General features: G+C 31.0%; 1 pseudogene; it reads left to right on the top strand.

Moving 5' to 3' along the window:
- Positions 1 to 16,893: 16,893 nt before the first annotated feature.
- On the top strand, positions 16,894 to 16,987 carry LOC126007625 (uncharacterized; annotated as a pseudogene).
- Positions 16,988 to 17,472: the final 485 nt, after the last annotated feature.

The following is a 17,472-nucleotide window of genomic DNA, read 5'->3' as shown; positions in this document are numbered from 1 at the left end:
TTGAGAGAAAGTTATTAAATTTTTACTATGGCAAACTTGTGACATTCAGCTTTCTTTTTTGAATTGAGAAAATAAGCCATAATACCTGACCACTAGATGTATTAATTTCACTAGATAAAGACAATGTATTCCAATTCTGTCTGAAACTAATAACTGAGTAGTTATGTGCAATCACTTTGCCTTAATTGACTTTAATTTTTTTACTGTTGACTAAACAGAAAAGTCTAAACTCTTATGTTCTTGTTACAGAGCTAGAGAGAGTACAGAATATAGGACTCTTATCTTTTTCCTTGATCCAATCCCTGGAATTGCATATAGTTCCCTGACCTCTGCAAGAAGTGACTCCTAAGCAGAGATACAGAAGTTAGTGCTGTAATTAACTAGTAATTAAACCCACATATAAAAAATCATAATCATATCTATTTATAAATGTAATTGCTTTTAACTGGTTTCCTCTCTAAATTTAATTATACAACACACAATCAGAAATTTTTCACCTAAACTGCTATATTTATAAAAAAAACTTTGAAAATTTTCAATAATTGAAAAATCAGCAATTCAGAACTTTTAATTCTTTTCATAGTAAGTATGTAGGTCAAATTTATTTTTGAGAATGAATTTCAACAACTATTGTTAATTCATATGTGAATGTACTACAGACATATTTGGGACTTCATAACTTTGTTCTAGTTTGAACTCTTTTCTTAATGATTAAAAAGAATCAAATAAAAAATATAAATTTACTCAGTTCCATCAAAGAAAGGGAAAATAGTGGCTATCTTAAAGGTAATGGGTAGTATAATTTGTAACTTTTAATATACTCCAAATTAAAACAACAGTTTAACTTATATACAAATGGTTGGTCATTAAAAAGAAGTGGATTCTAGAAGTTTGTTAAAAATCTATTGATAAAAATTGTTCAAAAGAGAACTTTACAAATGAAAGTTGACCAGCTATTTTTAAATACTTACCCTGGCTTGTATAAACCTCATTAGGCAATGCATAAGGAAGAAGTCTAAATTAATAGAAGTAATTAATCTAGCAATAAGTCCCTTGAAATCTTCACTCAGTAGAAGATTTAAGAACTTTTTAATGAGGTAAATATTTTTCTCAATCTTATTAACTCTTGCTAGTATTTTTCAACATCTTAATGCCTACTTAGACGAGTTTCTTAACTTTTGTAAAAAAAATAATATTGGTGTTCTGGGAGTTTTAGAAGGACAAATAACAAAGGGAATTGATGTTACTGAAAAATTTTGACAGGCACCATCTTCAATAACTAATTTCATTACTTTGAAATCTGCATTTGTAATTTTGGCTTCAATTTTGATATGACTATAAAATATTTGGCCATTTTTCTAGAACTTATTCAAGTATTTCCAATAAGCAAGCCAGAAAAGAACTCAAGTTTTCCATCTAAACTTAACTCCTGAGCTTCCCATGGAAGTCACTGGTATCGTCATATTTACTACAATAATTCAACATAAAGCATTTGAACCTTAAATCTAAGTTAAAAAAAGCAAACAAGTAAGCAAAGTATTATAATTACCACAAATTCCCAGATAATATTTTTCTTTAATAACGAATATGCTTTCTATGAAGCACAGTTCCTCTTTCTGTGAATTTTTGAACCTCTAATTCAGTTACAGACTAACATTCATATTTGTACATTCATATCCAATCAAAAGAAAAATATAAATTTGTAGACCATCTTCACTGGATATATAATTAGAGAATAAAGAAATAGATTAAGGAAACATGCAAAGTTATTAAAATAACTATGGCCACATAGAACAAAGAATACTGTTGTGAGCTATAATTGTTATTTGGACAGTTAATGATATGCCAAGGTTGTTGTATATAATCTATTTCCTCTTTTATTTACTTGTTATTTATTGTTATCATTTCTGCTATCTTACAAAATTCCTAAGTGGATATATAATGTAAACTTTCATATTTGAAAGTGTGAACTCAAATAAGTCTTATAATGAGGACCATTTTTTCGGTCATTTCAGCAATCATTTTAGAAATTTTGTTAGGCATACCAAGGCATGCACTGTATTTCCAATCTTTCTTGTCCTATAATACAGAGTCTTTATCTTAATCAAAAAATTTTATAGTAACCTTTTGTTTATGTTGTTTAAATTTCACACTATTGTAAAATAGGTTGTTGGCCGTCTCACAGTTGATAACTCTGGGTCCTTCTTGGAGTGAAGATATGAAGCCTCATATTTGCTTCTTCATAATTCTGGAAGCCCTGGCAGCAATATCCATATCCCCCAGCTACTAAAATGCCAGCTCATTGTCCCAGCTCCACATATCCTGGAATTCCTGGAGCTTGCAGCTGCATAAGTGGGCATAACATCTCCAAATAGTTCAATACTAGCACCCTTGTAGAAATGTGCCAAATTAGAGGTGAAATTAGCGTAGAAGCCACCTAAGCTTAACAACAAAACTAATACATAGAATACTCCACTAGCAACAAATTAAAAACTCTTTAGACAAAGACTTAATTACACCGTTGTGAGATATAACAATTTTTATGATTTTCTTTTAAGTTCTTTTGATAATTCTATTACCAACAATTTAGTTATAAAAAGCAGTATGAAGTAAATTATTTCATACCTGCCGAGAGTGTGAGGGAATGTTGCACTAGTGGTGGAATAGGTGTTGGAACATTGAATGCCAGAAACAACGGTATTAAGAGCAACTTATTCTGGTATTTAAATAAAGTACTAATTTTTTTAAAAAAGAAAAAATTAAATACTGGCAATAAAATTCACATTTTAATATCTATTGCTGTATGTTCTGGTTGAAATATATATTTTTACCTAAGAGTCTAAGTTTTCTAAAATATGACACACTAAAAATACTTTGTTAATGGATCATAAATGGGGATAGTGAGAAATGAGGAGCACTTCATACCATCACTCTCATTCTTGGGCCATCTTTTTCCAAGTGTGACAGGAAGAGAACCATTGTAACAGTTATTGGTTTGATGATTCATAAATACTTATAATCAAGTAATAAGTGGCTATTTTAGTCCACTGTTAGTAATAAATATAGTTTCCCACCTATTTATGACTTGTTGTCTCTAGGTATTAAAATACATAAAATGACTAGTGAATCTTGCAATAAATATATTCCTTACTCCACTATTTTACTACAAAATTAGGTAATCCAGCAGATCCAAAAAACATAGGATTTGAAAACTAAAGAGATACTCAGTAAGTTTGAGATATTTTTCAATAATCAATTGTAGGTAGAAGTGGCCTATTAACAGAGTAAGTGTGCATGCAATGTGGGTAATTTGCTGGGGGTTGTATCAACAAAAGTGTAAAACAAAAGTCATGTTCTATTGGGTATGCATGTATGTGCCACTTCTCACATTCTGGGCCATAATTCACACTCAACATTTATCCTTTTTCTTGGTAGTAAACATAGCACAGAGGCTAGAATAATGTAACATTTATTCCAGACGTCTGTCCTGCCACCAAGAAATCAGGAATTGTATCACTAAAGAAAATGTCAGAAAGCAATTTACAGGCTAGTCCACAAAGCTTAATCAAATGATACAGATTTAAATCTACTCTTCTTTTAAATGTATAAAATTTTAACAATAGAAAGAAGTTAAATTTATAAGGAATCATAAACTTTTGAATAAAGTAAAACAATGATACTAGGTCATTTTTCAAATTATCTCATAAGCTTTTCATAGTCCATAAAGATTGTTTTACTATTGAGAATTAAGGTATTTCTTTCAATATAAGCCTTTTTAGAAGTGCAGAATTTTAAATATTTATTTACAATCAGAGAGTTCTAACTAAAAGACAAATTAGACTTTTCCTATAATACCAATCTTTCTTAAACAAAGATAAATCTTAATTTATATGGCTAAATTCAATGACTAAAATTTATGGACTATTTACAATGTACCAGGCAGTGTTAAGCGAGGCTCTAGGTTAGCATTGTATATAGTTTCTCATTAAATCTTTTTATTCACCATATAAAATATATGCTATTGTCTTATAGTTGACAAAATTGACACTTTAAAAATTTAAATATTTTCATACCAATATTCTGAAAAAATAATTCAGCCAAAGTCATATGATATTGAAACACACTGCTAAATATATGTAGTATTGTCTTTGGGAGTAAAAAGGAATGAGGCTACAAGCAGTTTAGACACTGGTGTGATTTAACTTAATATAAATCAGGGATGTTATGATAAATAAGTACCTATTCTATCTAAAGAGTTGAATAGTTAAAAGCATAATCTACAAACACAACAAATTTCTATCTTTCAAAAGTATTCAAAAATAAATTTAATAAAGCCATTAATATTTCTACTGTAAAATGAGAATTGTATATTATATAAATCATTATGCTTAATATAAAAGCCATGGATCTTTTCAGGAAGGTTTGATTTTAAAAACAACCTATATTACTTCTCCACAATCAAAAATTTACATTTAAAGCATTCAAATTAAAAATTAACATTTTGTTGGCATTGCTATTTTGCTGGGATATGACTACCAAAAGGCATTCTGGTGGCAGTGGAGCTTTTTCTGAAAATTCTAAGCGAATTAGGCCTTAGATTCAATACTATGTGCCTAATCAGTATAGCCTAGAGTGGCTGGGTTTACCTAGGTCATCTCAGCAATGCTGGGGCCCATCTTGGGCTGAACCAAGACATGCTCAAGGGACTCAGACCAAGTGGTGCTGAGAATTACTTGCACTGTAATATCCTGTTTTTCACAGAATTGTTTAATTTTTTTAAAAATACTCAATTCAGTATTTTTCTTTCCAGTAGTGAAATGTTAAATATTGTATCAAATTTTAGCAGTTTCAAAATCATTAAGTCTCTTTTGTGTTCTACATGCAGAAAGAAAAGTCCAATAGAGATCATACCAAATGCTTTATCAAAAAGGAAAAAAATGTGGCAGCACTCTGAGAGTAGGAAAATGCTTTGTTTCCATGGAATGTGTTTGACAGTAAGATTTTTTTAAAGATCTAAAAGGCTAACCTTTCTACCCAAAACTAAGTAGACATTTTAAAACGAACACATCTGTTTTTTGTTCCTAAACCTCTGGCCTTTAAGAGCTTTGTTCCCAGTTCACACAAAATACCATTCAAGATTGCTTGACATAGTGACCCTTCCCGGTAGGTGGTTAGGCGAATAAAGTGATTAAATTGAATTAGGAATTTAACATAGATACAGCAATTTAACATTTGCATCTTAAGATGACTAGTAAGCAGCTACAGCTCATGGATATTTCTTTAGCAATTATACATTGTTTAGGTTATAATTACAAAATACTTCTACCCAAGAAGCAGGTTTGTCTTTGTCATAAAGAAATGATGCTATTATCTGATAATTTTAAATAAAACTCATAGTGTTAAACAAAAAAACCACATGAAGTTTTTTCAGTTTCTAAGCTCTCTTGATAACACTAGGGGGAAAAAAAATCTCTAAAAGGGTAGTCAAGTTGAATCATAAATCCAGATGGATGTTAACATTTAACAAACTCTTTGGTACTCAACCGAGTTAAACATTAAATGGTGCATTGGCAAGGAAGATTTTGTCTCTGTGAGGCCCACTAATAAAACACTCAAAGTTATTTGTGTGGAGTGTAATTCTCTCTGACTTTTTCTTCCATTTGCCTTGAGGACATACCATCTTAAAAGTGTTCAGTATGCTACACCATGCATAACAGGTAATCTGCCTAATTAAGTCTTCTATGGATGTTCTAAGTAAAATACTGAAGAGCTCCCATAACCTCTGATTCACCCTCCCTATGCACCAGCGCTTCTGAGATTGAGAAAACCCAGCCATTAACTCAAGTGTTTACACTTGAAGTTCAAATTTGTCTTTGCCAGAATGGCTCATTTCACATTTTACAAATCTGTTTTCTCATTCATAGTCAGAAAGAATATGTCAACTTTTTTAATATTATAAGTTTCAACTTGCTCTGATAATGAATGATCTAACATATAACTGTGATTCATATTGGAAAAATCACAGTGACTAGGACTGCTATATTCAGAGGCCTAATATGATTTATATCCATATTTTGAATGCATTCATTTGGTATACTTCAATGAATTATTAATTATGACCAACAATAAAATATTATTTTGTTCATAGGCACAGCAATAGGAAACATGCCCAGGAGAAATTAATCTGACAGCTTAAAACAAAATGGCCAAAATTCTTGAATAGGTTACTCACCCAATGCAGTATGATGTATATTTGCTCATCAAATGTGCTTTGTGAGTATTTTTCTCAACTTGTCAATGTTTTATCAAGAGAATAAAAGCCAAACTTGAGACTCAAGTTAAAAAGAACACCTCAATTTAATCATTAAAAATAAAATACAATAAAAATGATTTTTGGGGGTCGGGAAGGTGGCGCTAGAGGTAAGGTGTCTGCCTTGCAAGCGCTAGCGTAGGATGGACCACAGTTCAATCCCCCCGTGTTCCATATGGTCTCCCCAAGCCAGGGGCGATTTCTGAGAGCATAGCCAGGAGTAACCCCTGAGCGTCAAACGGGTGTGGCCCAAAAACAAAACAAAAAAAATTGTTTTTTGAAAAACTTGTAAATTGTAGTAGAAATTAACAACAGGTTATTATAATTAATAGCATTGACAATAAAATAGTAGTTAATATTGATTTTCAAAAATATAACAAAATCACATATTATTCTATTTAGTCTCCTATTGATACAAAATATTCACTCTCTTTTTTTTGTTTGTTTTTGTTTTTGTTTTTGTTTTTGGGCCACACCCGGCCGTGCTCAGGGGTTACTCTTGGCTGTCTGCTCAGAAATAGCTCCTGGCAGGCACGGGGGACCATATGGGACACCAGGATTCGAACCAACCACCTTTGGTCCTGGATCGGCTGCTTGCAAGGCAAATGCCACTGTGCTATCTCTCTGGGCCCAATATTCACTCTCTTACCATATATTTCCTCACAATCAGTTTTTCCATTCTACTCTGTAAAATGTTTTGGATAAGATTTATACAAATTGGGGCTGGAGTTGTAGCACAGTGGTAGGGCGTTTGCCTTGCGCATGGCTGACCCAGGACAAACGCAGGTTCAATTTTTGACATTCCATATGGTCCCCTGAGCAGGAGTGATTTCTGAGCTCAGAGTCAGGTGTAACACCTGAGTGCAACTGGGTATAGCCTAAAACAAAAACAAAAATAAATAAAAAAAAAGATTTATACTAATTACTGATTCACATTTTTCTCTATTCTCTGCACAGATCAGACCGATTTATAATTCATTCTATACACAATATTTCAAATCAACATTTTAGGAATAGAGAGCTATCTCAATAGACTGAACACATGCTTTGTATGGTCTAGTATCCTAGGTTGATCTATGACACTGCATGGTGCCCCAAATACTGCTGTATGTAAACTCCAAATTGGAGTGCAAATACATAAGGAAAAACAATCCTCTGTTGAAGTAGTTTCTAGGTCCCTAATTATATTGTTTTATTTCAAGTTACTTACTATTATTTATATTTATCTTAGGTGGTAGTCACAACCATTTGTGGTCAGGGGTCACACTAGACTTTTATGCAAAGTATGCCTTCAATCTATTTTTATTTCTATAATTAATTTTTAAAAAAATTCAACCCCTTTAAATTTTAACAATATTTAAATGGGACCTTTAAAATTCTTCTGTTCTACCTCATTCTGTACAAACTGAAATGCAACAGATTTTTGAGTGGTTATGATCATAGTCTGTAAATTTATTGTAATTACTGTGTCTCATAATTTTCAATAGAATTTTTAGTATTTTTCTGTGAATATAATCATACCATATATAAATATCAATTGTTTCCTTCTATTACAATTTTAATATATTTTATTTTTTCTTATTACCTAACTTTTGGTAAGAATTTCTTTTTTGGTAAATAATAGTCGAGTGGGTATCTATGTCTTATATATCCATGTCTTATATTCCTCTGATCTAAGAGGAAAATCTTTTCATTTTTTTCCTCATATTTATATTAATTATGGATTTTATATGAGCCCTTTACTATATTGAAATATAATACTTTCTGTGTTTTTTAAAAAATATTATAAATGTATTTAAATGGTCATCTTTTATTAAATAAAATTTTGACATGTCTCAAAATTTTGAAAAAAGTTCATGAAAACATACATAATCCAGTAATTCCAGTTTAGAAAAATATTACTAAAACACAAAACAATAATTCAGAAATGTTTTAGCACATCTATCATCTACTTAAAATAGTCAATAAAAGAAAACAACCTAACTGTTGAAAAAAACAGATGCCCTTAAAATACTTTTATATCAAATAACTCTTTCCCCGTTATAACTCTTTGGATCAAGAATAGAGATTGATTGACTTAAATAGAAAAGTTGATGGTTCATGTCTTCTAAACTAGAGGGAGATAAGGTTTAATTGCTTGAAAATATAATGTTCTGGATGATATAGTAACACAATTGTCAATATATTTAATTCCTACTGGGCTCTAAGAATCATTGCTGTACCATTATTATGCCATTTTCTTTACTTTTTTTTTTTTAACTTTATTTATTGAATGGTTGTTGGGCCACACCCAGCTCCACTCAGAGGTCACTCCTGATTCTGCACTCAGAAATTGCCCCTGGTAGGCTGGAGGAGCATGTGGGATGCCGAAATCAAACCGGGTCCTTCCCGGGTAGGCCGAATACAAGGCAAATGCCCTACCACTGTGCTATCTCTCTAGTCTAGCCCACTATTATGCCATTTTCTATATAACTTTTTTGTGTGACATAAAAATTCATAACCAAAGGTCAGGTAAAGCACTGAGTGTTTTGATCACTCCAGAAAACAAAGATTGCTGCTATTCTTCCCAAATACATTTTTTTCCATTCAATTTAGTCATAGGTAAAAAAATCAAGAATATTGACAAATTATGAATTGCATTGTTATGTTCAGAGTGAATAGCCAGATAAAAGCAAGAATTCTGCATATCTCTATAATTTTCAAGTGTATTTTCTTGTATCTTTTCATTTGCTTTTTTATTTGTTTCTTTTTAACAATATTTATTTTTTGTCTTAGTACCTGTTCTGAGTAGATCTTTGCAACTTCTGAGCAACCTGTTTTACTGCTATAATTCTAGGGACACAATAGAGAATATGGAGCAAATTCTTTGAATGATCTCTTTTGGCCATGCTTTATTTGTCATTTCCTCAGTGATAAATATAAAATGACTTGTTTTTAATCTTATTTATCTACAAATTCATTCATTCATCTTATACTGTTTATACTAAAGAAGTAGCTTTAATTATTATTTTATAAAAAAAATTGAAGTTGAATTCACCTATTTTGTTCTAATTTCTTTCTGCTATTGGTTTTATTTTAAATGTTGAATTCTTTTCACAAAAATATTAACTAAATATATATATATATCTAACATACTAATTAGTTGTCAACATAATAGAATTTATCAAATTCTATTTTTATCAATGATATAAAGAACCACATGGTATAAATAAAATCATTATAAAATCATTATAAAAAGCAAATATGAGATGACTTGTTTAATTCTCACTTCCAATTAAGAACATTAGAAAAAATTCACAAATATGGAAATAAATGATTTTCCTAATAAAAATAAAAAAGCAAAACAAAGTAAAACTTGATGTTTTTAATCAGAAGTTCTTTTTTTTTTTTTTTTTTTTTTTGGTTTTTGGACCACACCTGGCGATGCTCAGGGGTTACTCCTGGCTGTCTGCTCAGAAATAGCTCCTGGCAGGCACAGGGGACCATATGGGACACCGGGATTTGAACCAATCACCTTTGGTCCTGGATCGGCTGCTTGCAAGGCAAACACTGCTGTGCTATCTCTCCGGGCCCTAATCAGAAGTTCTTACTCATAATTTATTGCCAGAAAGATACTTTTCTGAGGCCTTGATTTTGCTGTTTTAGCAAATTTTCCGTAAAGTAGACTAATAGAAATTATTTATTTGTCAAGGAGATCTATTATTTATAAAATAAAATGTATATTTAATTAATTAAGATATTTAATAAATTTAAAATTTAATGTTTTATAAAAACCGGCCCATTTTTAATTTTTTTAATTCACATAATATATGTTGTCTACAACTTAATTATATTAATATTATGGAAATTCTCAAATATTTATTCTCAAAATTTGACAAGATATTATTTAGGGAAAAAACCTTTTTGCTTATTTCTTCTATATTTAATTGCCTCAAACAAAATATTTAGTTAATTTGAATTGTACAAAAACCTGTAAAATATCCTGAAATCTACTTTTCCAATAATCTTAGTGAATGTCAAATGATAGTTTCTGAGATAAAAAAGCACTTAAGAAATGCTGGAAAGGTAAAAGCTTTCCTTTAGCGATTAGAAGATAATTTCTTAGCTATGGGGAAGTGTGTGATATATAGCTTCTAGTATGGTAAAATCTGGGGTCTGTTTTATGACTGTCTTGCTAGATACAGTAAAACCCTAGAAAGATCAAGCTTCAGATTATATCTTGGCATACAATAACAGGAAGCAACGTTCTGCTTCACAAAAGATTCTAACATAGCAAGTGGAACCATATTTAAGTGAACATAACTTACAGATAATGTAAATAAATGGGAAGAAAAGTCTTGCAGTTTAGTTTGTAGATTTTATTAGTTAATAGAACTTGAGTATAAAGTTAAATTAAAAATGTATATAAGGTTGGGGGTATATATATTTAGTGGGTAGATGATTTGACTTACATGCTACTAAACTGGGTTCAATCCTTGAGTACCCCGACTGTCCCCTGAGCACCACCAGGCTTGACCCCTGGGTGTAGAGTCAAGAGTAAGACTTGAGCTCTGCAAGGCTCAAAAAAAAATGTAATTAGGCAATGATTAAGGTAAATTTTTTTCCTACTTAAAGGATTGTAAATCAGATATCACAGTTTGTTAATGAAGAAAAAAATGTATTACTCACATATCTTAGTTTTATTACTGATACTTTTATGCAAATGATCAGAAAGTAGTTATGTTGATATCATAAATGGTAAGTCTTAAATATACATTTTGTATTTTAATATGTTGAGGTACTATTTAATATTTCTGGATGGAAATTATTTCTGTAGGAAATAAAATAATGCTTATGTAGTCATTTTTCAAATATTTAATTGCTGTAAAGATGACAAACAAACATTAAGAATATTTTTGTTTTTTCATATTACTGTAAAACCTACAATTAAGTCTAGGCATGAATTTTAAAGAACTAATTATATTTATGACATCTAAAGATTTTAAAGAGTATCTTATATTTGCATTTTTCCTAGATTTCAAGAGCTCAATGGTTAATAGTCTCTATTTCTTTCTTCTCATGAGATGAAATAACCTTCTAATGTGGTAAATTGAGATCTAAGTACTAATTACTAATGGTTATTACACTTCTTGACCTGAACTCTGGAGCTGGAAATCAAGTTTTCTCTTGAGTGTAACCAAATCTAATAGGTAGCTACAGAGTTGATGTAGACGGTGTATTAGCAGTTGAGTGAATTTGAAGAATTGCCCTAATGAAAAGGATTCAGTGTAATGTGTTTTGAACTCAAATGAGTGGCTTATTATTATTTTTCCCACTTCTAGTAGTTAAACTAAAATCTTGGTTCTTTTTTTATAGTGAAGAAGCATATTCATGAAGAAAGTGTAAGAAAGTTCCCCGTTGGTACATTTTTAATAGTTTCAAGCTGTTAACAGTTACATTGTCCCTAGGCATGGGGTGGCACATGTTATGGTTAACTGATTAGCACAGAGCCTTTTGACATAAAGACATTTTTTTGTTACTGGTATCAACCATGAAAATGTATTTTTAAGCAATTAAGCCTTAACTCCTGCTGGTTCGGAAGCCATGAACCTTCAGATTCCCATTCAAATTATTCAACACCTACCACTGTTAGAAAAAAATATATAACTTCATTAGTAAAAGACACAAAGAAATCTATTGATAAGTTTTTAAGTGTCTTTAACTTCGGGGAAAAAATGCAAGTGTTCAGATTGTAAATGAGGTACACAACTCTAAGTATGACCTCATTTTCTTTTTTCATAATGAAGGATTTACTTTATGAGTTCTTAAGTTTAACAACATACTTCAAGAATAATGTGGTCAGAAAAAATAAATACATGAAAGGTAACATGTAGGGGAAGAAGGAGAAAACCAGGGCAAAGGGACTTGTATCATTACACACTGTAATTAAACATTTTTTCAGATGTTTATATGAGCTAGTTATCCACTTGGTAATTCTAAAATTAGAACAATTAGGTATTGGACAAGTAGATATCATCTTTAGCAACTGGTTTCCATTATGGTTATGGACATTGTCTCTTCTTGTTTTCTACTGCCCCAGGAGTTTGTGAAGTACTGTGGACATATTTATATAGGAAACTATTTTCTAAGCTTTAAAAATAATAAAGAAGAAAACAGAGGAATATGGAAAGAAGCCTAATCAGCACAGTTTTGTATAGGATTTGGGTATATTATGGAATATCTCTTAATATCTATCCCGATTATCTTGTCTATCCTGTTTATTGGTTATAGAGAATATTGTATTTTTTTATTTTTAGTAACTTCCTAATTAACTTGATCATGTATCCTGAAACAAACCTTACCTCTATTAAATATTGTATCATATATGTATATATCATCTATGTATATAATAATATTACATATATAAGAATTCACAGCATTTCGTGGATAATAGAGTCAATAACTTCAACAAACTATTGATAGAAAGGGACCTTATTGGTTATTTTCCTCATATTTCATTTGAATACAATATTCCTTGATAGTAGTTTTCTATTTTCATTTCAATGTGTGTATTAAAAGTATTTTGAAAGGAATTCAAATGGAATCCTATGTCAATATTTTTAAAGCAAACAATAATGTAAAAATTATGCATACTTTAAAGCATCTGCTTTTATTTATAAGAAATACTTTAAAAGTTTTGCACATTGGCTTGCACATTACACATTACTCCTTGCCCACAACAAGAGTAAACACTGAGCACAGCTCGGTGTTGCCCACAACTGGTAAAGAAAAATAAAATAAGGTCATAGCCAACATTATTTTTTATAGCAAAAACTGAAAGCATTGTTACATTCAAAGAGACTTGTATATCGTAGATATTAATCCCTTATCTGATGGGTATTGAATGAATAGTTTCTTCCATTCCTTGGGTAGTCATTGTATCCTACTCACTGTTCCCTTTGGGGTAGAGAGGCTTCTGAGTTTGATGTAATTTCTTGCCAGTGGTGTTTCTTTCTTGACAAGGACTTTAGCTTTGATGCCATGTAGTGTTCTGCCTGTTTACCTCTATGTACCTTATGGTTTCAGGTATGATATCAAGGTCTTTAATGTATTTTTTGTTTTAATGGTTGTGCATGGTGTTAAGGAAAAGTCTGAGTTCATTTTTTTTGCATGAAATTGACCAGTTTTCCCAAAACCATTTGTTGAAGCAACTTTCCTGGATCACCACTTAGTTGATTGAACCTTTTATCAAAGATAAATTGGTTGTATACCTGGGGGTCAGTCTCAGAATACTCAAGTACATTCCACTGATCTAAAAGTCTGTCTTTGTTCCAATATCATGCTATTTTAATGAATACTGCCTTAGAGTACAGTTTAAAGTTGAGGAAAATTACTTCTCCTTTTTTTTTTTTTTTTTTGCCAAGGATTGCTTTAGCTATTTGTGGATGTTTATTTCTCCATATAGATTTCAAGACCATCTGATCTACTTCATGTCATGGTATGGTAATTTTTATAGGCATTGCATTAAATTTGGGTAATGCTTTATGAAATATTGAAATTTTAATAATTTTAATCCTTCCAATCCAGAAGCAGTGTGTATGTCTCTAATTCTTTGTGTACTCTTTTATTTCTTGAAGAATAATTTTGTAATTTTCTTTATATAACTACTTTATCTCCTTAGTTAAGTTGACTCCAAGGTACCTCATTTTTGAAGCACAATTGTAATGAAACTTTATTTTAATATCTTTTTCTTCTCTTTCATCATTTGTTTATAGAAAAGCCACTAATTTTTCTGTATTAAATTTGTAGTCTTCAACTTTACTATACAATTCAAAAGTTTTTTATGGTGTCTTTAGAGTTTTTTATATTCAGTATCATGTCATTTGCAAACAACAGAAGATTTACTTCATCCTTTCCTATGTGAATGCCTTTGATTCTTTTTCTTGCCTCATTGTTATATTAAATACTTCCAGTACTATATTGTATAGAAGTGGTGAGAAGGCAACCCTGACTTGTGCCAGATCTTAATTGAAAAACTCTTAGTTTTTCCCCATTGCATATAATGTTTACAATGGGTTTCTGATAAATGGCTTTGATAATATTGAGGAGAGTTGCTTCAATTTCCATCTTACTGAAGTTTTTCTCATGAATCGGTGTTGTACCTTGTCAAATACTTTCTCTGTCTACTGATATGATTATATGGTCTTTGTTTTGTTTTGATTGATATGGTGTGTTATTTTGATGGACTGTTAAATCAACCTTGTATCCCTCAATGACTCCTGCTTGATCATAGTGTATAAGCCTCTTGAGTAGTTGTTAGATTCTACTTGCTAGTATTTTGTTGAAGATTTTTGCATCTGTGTTTTTCAAGTTTTTGAGCCTATGAATACTGTGTGTGTGTGTGTGTGTGTGTGTGTGTGTGTGGTGTCCTTGTTTGCTATTGATATCAGAGTAATGTTGGCTTTATAAAAATTCTTCTGGAATATTTTGTTTCTTTAATTTCCTGAAAGAGTTTGAAGAAATTGGGAGTAAATCCATTTTAAAGGTTTGAAATAATTAATTAGTAAATCCATCTGAACCTTGACTTTAGTTTGGGGGAATCCATTTGATTAACCTTTCAATTTCCTCAATAGTGATAGGTCTATTCAGGTATTCAAGATCATCTTACAAATATTTTAGGAGTCCAAAAATTTTCCCATTTTTTCTAGGTTCCCTTGTTTTGTGGGATATAGATTCTCAAAATAGTCTATAATTACCCTTTAAATTTCTGTAGTATCTATTATAACCTCCTTTTCATTTCTGATTCTGCTTATTAAGTTTCTTTCTGGTTATGAAGGAGTTAGAAGAGAATGGTTTATTATGTATAGGATTATTCATGCCCAGAAAACTGGACACACATATTTTTCTTCAAAGAACAAGGGTCATTCTCTAAGATAGACCACATTCTGGCCCATAAGACATACTTCCATAAAATCAAAATGATAGAAATTGTTGCTTCTGTACTAATGGACCATAAAGTATCAAAAAATAAGGTTAATTACAAACATGCATGAAGAAATAACTTTAAAACCTGGAATTTAAACAGTTCACTGCTGAACAACCAATGGGTAATAGACAAGTCAAAGTGGAAATCAAAAGATTTCGAGAAACAATTGATAATGATGACATGAATTATCAGAATCTATAGAATATTGCAAAAGCAATATTAAGAAGAAAATTAGTAGTTTTAAAGTATTCATCACAAAGGAAGAAATATCAACATAAATAACTTAATGGCATTGCTAAGGAAGTTGGAAAATGACCAACAAAATGAGCCAAAATTAACAGAAGGAAATAATAAAACTTAGAGCATAAATTATTGAACTTGACACCAAAAAATAATGCAAAAGATCAATGACAGCATAGCTGGTTCCTTGGAAAAAAATAAATAATATTGTTAAACCATTAGCAAGACTTATATTTTCTCTATTGTTATTAAACATAGTATTAAAAGTCATAGAAGAGGCAATCAGACTAAAGAAAGGAAACAAAATAGTCCAAATGGAACAAGATAAAGTCAAATTATCTCTATTTTCAGGTGATATGATGATATACATTGAAGAATCTAAAGAGTCCACAAAAATCTTCTAGAAACAATAAACCAATATAGCAAAGTGGTTGGCTAAAAGTCAATACACAAAAGATAGATTTCTTTATATAAGTAACTCAAAGGAGAAAGTTATCAGAGTCTATCCCATTTAAAATACTGTCCAAATCTATAAAGCACCTAGGAATCAACCTAACAAGAAAACTTCAAAACATTACAAAAAGAAATTGAAGAGTCTCTAAGAAAATGAAAGACCATTCTATTTCAGGATTGGAAGAATCAATATCATCAAAATGACCATCTTACCTAAACTCCTATATAGATTTAATGCAATGCCTATACAAATTCAGACAAAATTCTTCAAGAACTTAGAACAGTCAATTATAAATTTTATATAGAACCATAAAAGACCTTGAAGCCTCACCCCCCCCCCATTCTTCCTAGGTAACTTGACCTTACCTGCAAGACCCCGCCCATTTCCTAGGAGAGGTCTTGGAAAGGGTAGATAAGGCTTTGACCAGAGGGGATTAGGCCCTTTTGGTCTTTTGCCAGCATGGAGGTCAAAGGGAAGATGGCTGAAAGGAGTTAAGATGCAGGGCTAGCTAAGAATGGCTGAATGCTTAAAAGGTTATGATATAGGCCACACATGTGGTGGGTAGGGCATGAATAAAGTTGATGCTTCCTGATGCCTGTCTCTGGATGAGTCTGATTCCGCCATTCACCTAAACCTGGGACCCACCAGCTGAATGGGGATTGTGGACCACGTGGCCTGCGATGCAGAGAAAGATCCCTCCATCCACCCACCTCAATCCAGCACATTCATTAATTATTTAATTCTACAGACCTAAGATAAACACTCAATAAAGGAATCCTTTAAAGTAATGACCCAATATTATTTATTAACTCACTTATAAAGGGTATTATTAGACAAATGTGATATTGTTTTAAACTATATGTTTTACCTCGAAGACTTTTTTAAATTTAATTTTATTTTATTGAAATAATTGTAATTTACAAAGTTCGTCATATACTAAAATTGGAATGATTCTGACAGATTAGCATTGCCCCTTTGCAAGGATGACATGCAAATTAGTGAATCATCACATTAATCTTTTTTTTTTTTAAGAGAAACTGATATCTTAGGTTTGTAAAACAGCTTGAAAATGACATTGGAGCATTTTGAAGGTGTATTAAGAATCAATTAACTAAAATGTCCTAAATCATTAACTAAGAACACTATTCATTGTTTTAAAATGGAAACCTTAAAGCTATGTGTTAGTCCAACTTCTTTTAATTAATTTGATGCATCCATCTGTACATTCATTTTGTATATAGATAGATACTATACATTTCACAGAAGTAATAAAGTATAAGATCTATATAAGCATAGATGGATAAAGCAGTTTTTTTAGGGCCCTAGATAACACAATTTACAGAACCACCACTTTTTACATTTAAATGTGGACTGAATTATGAATAAAATTTCTACTTCTGTTTATACTGTATTTAATAAATATGGATTCCACTAGCTTCTGTCTACAAACAAATCACAACTATTTTCTTTTAAGGCTTAGGGATTTGTTTTTGTTTTATATTT

This window comes from Suncus etruscus, chromosome 4 (genome assembly GCF_024139225.1).
Source record: "Suncus etruscus isolate mSunEtr1 chromosome 4, mSunEtr1.pri.cur, whole genome shotgun sequence".
NCBI classification, from domain to species: domain Eukaryota; kingdom Metazoa; phylum Chordata; class Mammalia; order Eulipotyphla; family Soricidae; genus Suncus; species Suncus etruscus.
The sequence above is the reverse complement of the archived record's forward strand: the minus strand, read 5'-3'. Positions and strand labels throughout refer to the sequence as shown.